Raw genomic sequence first — 7,209 nt, 5'->3', positions numbered from 1 at the left:
AAACAATGTTGTTTATTCCCTTTTCAAATCATTGTTTAAACTTCACTTAATTTATGAGAAAAATACTAGATTTTAATTTGTGAATCCCTTACCAAGCCTCAAGTTTCTTATACAAAATGACCAGGGGCCGTATCCACAAAACTTCTCAAGGCTGAAAGTAGCTCCCAACTTGCCGATTTAAGAGAAACCCAACCCTTAGCTTAAGATTTATCTCTGTTCCTCTCTGTTAAAAGTTGGTCTCAGCAGCTTTGTGAATAGGTTTTAAGAGGAAACACTTACCTAAGAACTTTTACTGTTATTTACGATAACTTAAAATGTAAATTAAAGTAAATTAAATTGTTGTGTGAATATGGCCCTAGAATTTGATTAACCAAATAAAATGCGATGGAGGTTTAGCAAATCAAATGTCAAATCAAATTTCTTTAAAAACTGAACAAAAAACCCCCAAAAAACTAAAAAATGACATTAAAATATTACATCTGGATCAGTTGTTAACATCTAAATTAATTGATTTTATTCAAATCAACAATATTATTTAATATCACTAAATGAACCGAAATTTATTATGTTACACCAACAAAACCGCTGTTTTCTGCAGAGCAGCTCTATAGCTGATCTGACTTTGTTTTTTAATTGACTGAATTGAATCAACATTTAACTCACTCAAGCTGAATCATGATTGTCTGATGCTTTTAGCTGAAATAAACACAGTGTATACATTTATTATGAATAAACACTGAACGAGCTGAGTAATGACACTGTTGTCCTCTGTGGAGCTGCTTTACAACAGAATTTGTCATATTTGATGAAGTTTGCATTCAAGTGGTTGTAGAAAAGCTCTGATTGTTTTTTTTTACATGGCTTAATTAAGAAGGCATGGAAGATTGAGAAAGAGCCTCACCAGTACCTTTACTCAACTCTCTCTATTATTTAAGCTTTTAAATGTGTTTGTGATGTTTCAGCGTGAGAATGCTCCAGAGGAAGGTCTCCTGCAGAGCTCATTGCCAAGTGCCCTCAATTTATCTATGGATAAGTGCTTTGGGCATGCAACTACTGTACCATCATTTGATTTAGGTTCACATATTCAGCACTTTGACTTTGCATTGCAATGCATGGTTTGGTAAAATTATTGAGTATTTTTAGACCTCTACATTATGTGGGTCGAGGAAAAAAAGATCACACCTAAATACATTTTTTGTGTGCTTAGACAGAGCTTCTTTTACTACTACTACAAGTGCTAAAAATAATAACAGTAATCACATTGGGGTTGTAATAAACTGAGCTGTCAGGGGCCAGTCTGCCTACAGCACCTTAATTAATGTCCTCATCATGCTGTTTTGCTGCTCTAAAGAATAAATGAGCTCCTGCAAAACTGATTGCAGCAAGGGGCCCATAAACAGGATCAAAATCCTTTGAGGTATACAACAATGTTTTAATGAGTGCTTTCAAAATTGCGATGTGTGGTACTGTATGTAACATTTTGCTTTACATATTTGCACTTTCAAAAAGTTGGTCAGTCCTCGCTACTGTTTTGCATGGCAGTGATCAGGCAAGCGTATAAGAAGGGATACAATTAGAGAGAAAATATTTCCTTGGAGAAAGAATATTTTAGTCACATTATTGGACTCAGTTAAATATTTCTCCTGGTGGAGGGTGTGTTGCTATGGCATTGAGTTATGACATTCTAATCACACACATACACAAACTCCCAGTGCTGCTCGAAACCATCATTGCGTTCAAAAATACGTGACAGGATTACATAATGATACAGACTCCCTCCCTGGATATTGCAGAGACTAATCTTGTGGAAGAGTGGAAGTCTGTAAATAACAGTTTTGCACTCGGTCTGTAAAGTTCATCTGCTGTACACAGACCTCTGATTGATCTTTTCAGTTGAGGTTGGAGCAATATAGCAAAATATTGACACACAAATGAACGTTTAGCCTATCGATAAGATTTATGTAACATTCATTATTTTGAAACATTTGAAATACATTCCTGTTCTGTTATTTCTCTCGTCATTTCACCCCACAGAAGATAATTAAATATCATTTTATGCCACAGTGGGTATTTATTTCATTCCATGTTTTCACACAATTTCTAGTCTAAGGTCAAAACACTGTGTGCTAGGTGCCTGCGAGATCCACTGCTCAGTTTGAGGCCAATTCTCAAGAATGAAGAGATGAAATGAATGAATAAACTCACTGTGTTGGCTTGGAGTATCATTCAGAGTGCTTCATGTTCAGTATTGTTTTCTGTGTTGTTATTGGCTCCTAATGGCAAACTCCCTTTCAACACGAATCCTGCTCTGCCATCCACATCTCTGGATTATGAGATTGGCAATGACTCAGAACAAACATCCTTTCAGCTACAAGGACCCTGGGTCATGTAATCTTCTATTAGAAGGGGAAATGGGGGGAGGGTGTCGTGTGTCACTTATGGGTAGGTAGAAAAAATAATTTCAAGGCTCTGAGGGAACACCTGTGATGTTCTTTAAATAAATTCAAGAGCAGTAGACGGTGCCGGAGGGTTTTTGAGGATAGTATTCTTGTGTGTGCATGTGTGTGTGTGTGTGTATGTGTGTGTGTGTGGGTGTGTTTGGGTGGTTCAGGTACTCATATGTCTTCATTATGTCCCCAATTTATATGCATCTTTTTTGAATGGGCAAATAACATAAAGACACACACCTGCTCTTTTTCTGTTGGCCCTTTCTAAGCTGTTTGTGTCATCAGTTGCAGAGAGGTTTGTTCCCTTTGCCACCTCTGAAGAATGAGTCACACTGCCTTACACAGGATTTTGGACCTGATGCATCGCTATGGATGTCACCTAGCCAATCAGCAACCTCCCTGAGGGCACAAACTTTCCTCGAAGAACAAACTTCTAAATCAATTCTATCACTCTATTATATTAGGCACAGATCTAGCAGAGATTCCAGTATGGTAAATGTCTCACAGCACCCATGGAATTTTAAATTATTCATGCCAGCACCACTGGGAAAAAAATAAACTTGTACCAAACATGACGTAGGATAATGAACTGATGGCATGATTAAATGAGTCATGCTTGTAACAGACATGGAGATTGGCGAGTTAATTTATTCAGTGACATTTGATGGTGAAATATTTGTATTCATGTGTCAGCGCCCTTTGTAACAATCTGTCATTTTTGCTGCAGCTACGTTAACATTTATTGAAAAGAGTTAAGACACAATCAAACTACTGCTATTCTAAGGGAAATAATATAGTTAAAATCAAAGTTAGTGCAAAATTGGGTTAAATCTGTAAACAGAGGTTTGTATTGTCAGGTTAACAAGAATCAGTTTTGCTCCAAACTTAAATGGTTTTAAAGCAATGAATTCTTAATGGAGTGCTATTTTAGCATTATATTGAGTATTTGTCTATGTATGGTCAGAGAGAGAGAGAGAGAGAGAGAGAGAGAGAGAGACAGAGAGAGAGAGAGAGAGAGAGAGAGAGAGAGAGAGAGAGAGAGAGAGAGAGAGAGAGAGAGAGAGAGAGAGAGAGAGGACGGGGATGATTATGGCTTTTAAAGTATGTGGGCACAGACAGAATCAGAGCTTGACATCATGCAACTAAGAAGTGCCACAAATGACAAATGAGGACAAACTAACAAGAAAACTTTTCCTTCTTTATCTTTATTTTATGCCTTCTTCTCTGTGCTTCAAGTGAAACTTGGGCTCTGTGTTGGCAGCTCGAGTAGCTGATAAGAAGAAGACTCTTTTTTTTAAATGCTGATGAGTAGCCAGTGTTTACATAATGATCACATAGATAAGGCCAATATCACATAAACATACAGAATGTGTGTACAAGTAAACAACCAAAAGCATTTGCATAACTCAAAGTGTCTTAAAAAAAGTACTGACTTAAAGTACTTTTTTACTTAAAGTAAAAACTACGGCATGGCATCATGCCTTGACAAATCTGTGGCCATTAGGTGGGCATTAATGTTAATCAGAGGAATGATCACTGCACTCCACAGTAGCTGCTCATGTGATTCCTCTTGTTTGTTAATCAGTGAGCTCTTGTGGAGCTAATTGAGTCCCATAAACTGATGATGCAAGGATTTAAGGGTCTGCAACCTCCATTTGTCACAAGATGAAGAAGATGATGATAACAGGTTCTAATATGAGCTGCCTTTTAATAATACAATTTTCAGGTACAGACACCAATGTCATGAAGGTCATGTATTATTTTAAAAATGATCAAGACAGTTGGAACTTTTTTCCTCCGTAATTTGTAGGTTGAAATGCCATATACTAAATTCAGTTTGAATGGGAAAAGAATGTACAATAATATCACTATACAATACTTTTTAGTTGATTCCCAAATACTGAGAGCAAATATTTAGTTTACTGAGTAAGAAAAAGTTGGGTAATTTGAGAAAAATTTTAATGTTCATGCATGTCCACAAATATTATGTGGCCCACAGAACTTCACTGAAAACGCTGCAGATTTCCACAGAAGCTGGAACTGCCCTCATTCCAAATTCTACATATCCCAGTGCCTGTTCATTTATTACATAAAGTATTTTGTAAGGTGGCCGATTTCGGCTTATTTGAATATGTGTTCAGACACTGATAAGAACAATAGGGGAAAATGGATATAATTTTTGTTCAATATTTTTTCATTCTATGTAACATAGGTGCAAATGAAAGCCTATACATTCTTAGGATGAAAAACTTGTGGGGGGAAAATTTGTTGATATTTACATTTAAATATCAGTTTTGGCTCTGATTCTTTTTTAATAATAATAATTAGAAACAATAATTAGACTAATAATCAGAAACAACTAATAATTAGAAACAACATCATCTACGAATATTGGAATAATTTGTTGGGAAATAAGATATCTCAGACTTGCCGAATTCTGATTTCTGAGAACAGTTTGTGACACTTTTGAGATCTCTTTTGACCAGACATATCCAAGATAGTTTGTGTCAGGAGAAAAAAAAAGCATAAATCTAACACGTTGCATTTTCTTTCCATTTAATTACACGGCTGTCTAAAAGCAATGATTTTAGAGGACTGCCATTCTGCACCGAGTGTTTGCTCGATCCTCTAAAAAAATATTGAAAAAATATAATTTTATATTCAGTTTATATTTACTTTCCATTTACAAAAACATAAAACATCTCAATTAAACAAAAAGTATTTGAGACATTTTACATGACCATAATCAGCCACGTGAGCCAACCATGATGTTAGGGTATTCTCCCACTCGATTCAATCTCAAAATACATCATTTTAAGACTATGTCATTGATCAGTGTGTTTTATCAAAATCAAGTGAGGAAAAAAATTATTGAATTCTGAGTTTTGATTGATCTTTTGTACATGCTATTGATCTGTTTTGCACTATGTACTCTCCTCATCTCTCTCAGTGTCTGACTCTGCAGGACCCTAATGCAATCCTCAAGACCACTGCTACATCGAAAACAAGTCATTGTCACAGAAAATAAGAACACTCAGAATATGTGTAGGGGTGAGCAGGGCACAACCTAACGTGGGGCCACATGGTTTAAAAGTTTCCACACTCATCAACTCTATATATTCTGAGAAATGTATTACATTACAAACTCACCAAAAACATGTCATATTTTAATAATTACAATAGCTTTTAAAACATAAAATATATTAGTATTCCCTTACAGTACATTTTTAAAAATCTAAATACAGTCTTAAATTACCTGCGAAATGCAGCAGATTTAAATATTCATGCAATTATTATTTGTATTATTAAACAAGGCATTGGTATTCCTTTACAGTACATTTAAACAATCTAAATACACTCTTAACCTGCCTACAAAATCCATCACATTACTAAGTAGTAGTAGAGAAAAGGTGCAAAACATTGTAACACTTTTTTTCAGCCCCTAGAACTATGCTATTCTATGACGTTGAGAAACCATGAAAAAGAGGTGAATAAAGACTGAGAGTCAATGTTCAGAAATTATTAATTATTATTATGCTTTGAACTATTCTGTAGTTGTGTTTTACATTGTGTCAATCTCAAAAATGAGTTTATTTTTAATTATTAAAAAATTCCATTATTTTATATAAAAAAGTCAATAATTGTATTTTATTTTATTTTGTCTTGTATATTTTTTATTCGATCAGATAACATTTTAAGCTGTCATGTTACAATGTGCTAGGTCTGGGAACTCACGGCATACCTCAATCTGAGGGGCGGGATAAACAGTTGTCTTTCAAATTCCCTCTGCACGCAATAGGACAGCGCTACAACCAACCAGAGCAACGGACGGCTGTGGCTGAGTGAGTCCCATGCGTTTTTCCACCAGCGGAGCTAGTTGATAGGCCTATATTAAACTTTTGCCGTATCCGGTCGTCAAAATTCCGAACAAATCTTCTTTTTTTTAAGAATGACTTAAAGGTGCAATGTGTAAATATTTTGAGTATCTATTAACAGAAATGCAATATGACATCCATAACTATGTGTTCAGTGGTGTATAAAAAACTTACTTAATAAACCGTAGTGTTTTTATTACCTTAGAATGAGGCATTTATATCTACATAGGTGCGGGAATCCCCTTCTATGAAGGTCGACATATTGTGACGTCATGTTTCTACCGTAGCCGACAGCGAAGAAACAGCGTTACAGAGCGCGTTTCGTCACTACCTTGAAAGAGAAGCCGCAGAAAGCTAGAAGCTAGCCATAAACACAGTGAGTAGTGACTTTTCCCTTGTCAGTGGTGTAAAATATGTAGTTGGATTGTTTCATGTAACTTAATTCTTCTCCCTCGCTGTGTTATGGCTTTGCTATGTGGGGATAAATGTGCTGGTTGCGTTCGTGAGACAGCTGATTAGTACTCTTGTCATTGACCGTAAAACATTTACAGGAATCACCAACCCGTCGATCTTGGAAGCATTTTAAGTCGATCGAGTTTCCAAAATCAGAGAAAAAAAGCCTATTGTGTGTAGTAAATGGTGTCTAGGGGATGCGGAGGTGCGCGCGCTGTTACAATCACGTTATTTTTGCCGCACACACCTTTGGGCTCATGCGGACGCGTCCAGTATAAACAAGGCTTTCCGCTTTAACCAGCTCAGCCACAGTAACAACTCATATTAGCCAGCTAAACTTTTACTACCCTGTTAGAAAAAATATATAGTTGCATAGTTTCATGTGGTTCTTCTCCCTCGCTGTATTATGGGTATGCTATGTGGGGATAAATGTG

The sequence above is a fragment of the Siphateles boraxobius genome, unplaced genomic scaffold, assembly GCF_051911475.1.
Source record: "Siphateles boraxobius isolate OS27281-9 unplaced genomic scaffold, OSU_SipBor_1 17, whole genome shotgun sequence".
NCBI lineage: Eukaryota > Metazoa > Chordata > Actinopteri > Cypriniformes > Leuciscidae > Siphateles > Siphateles boraxobius.
Note: the sequence above shows the minus strand (reverse complement) of the source record.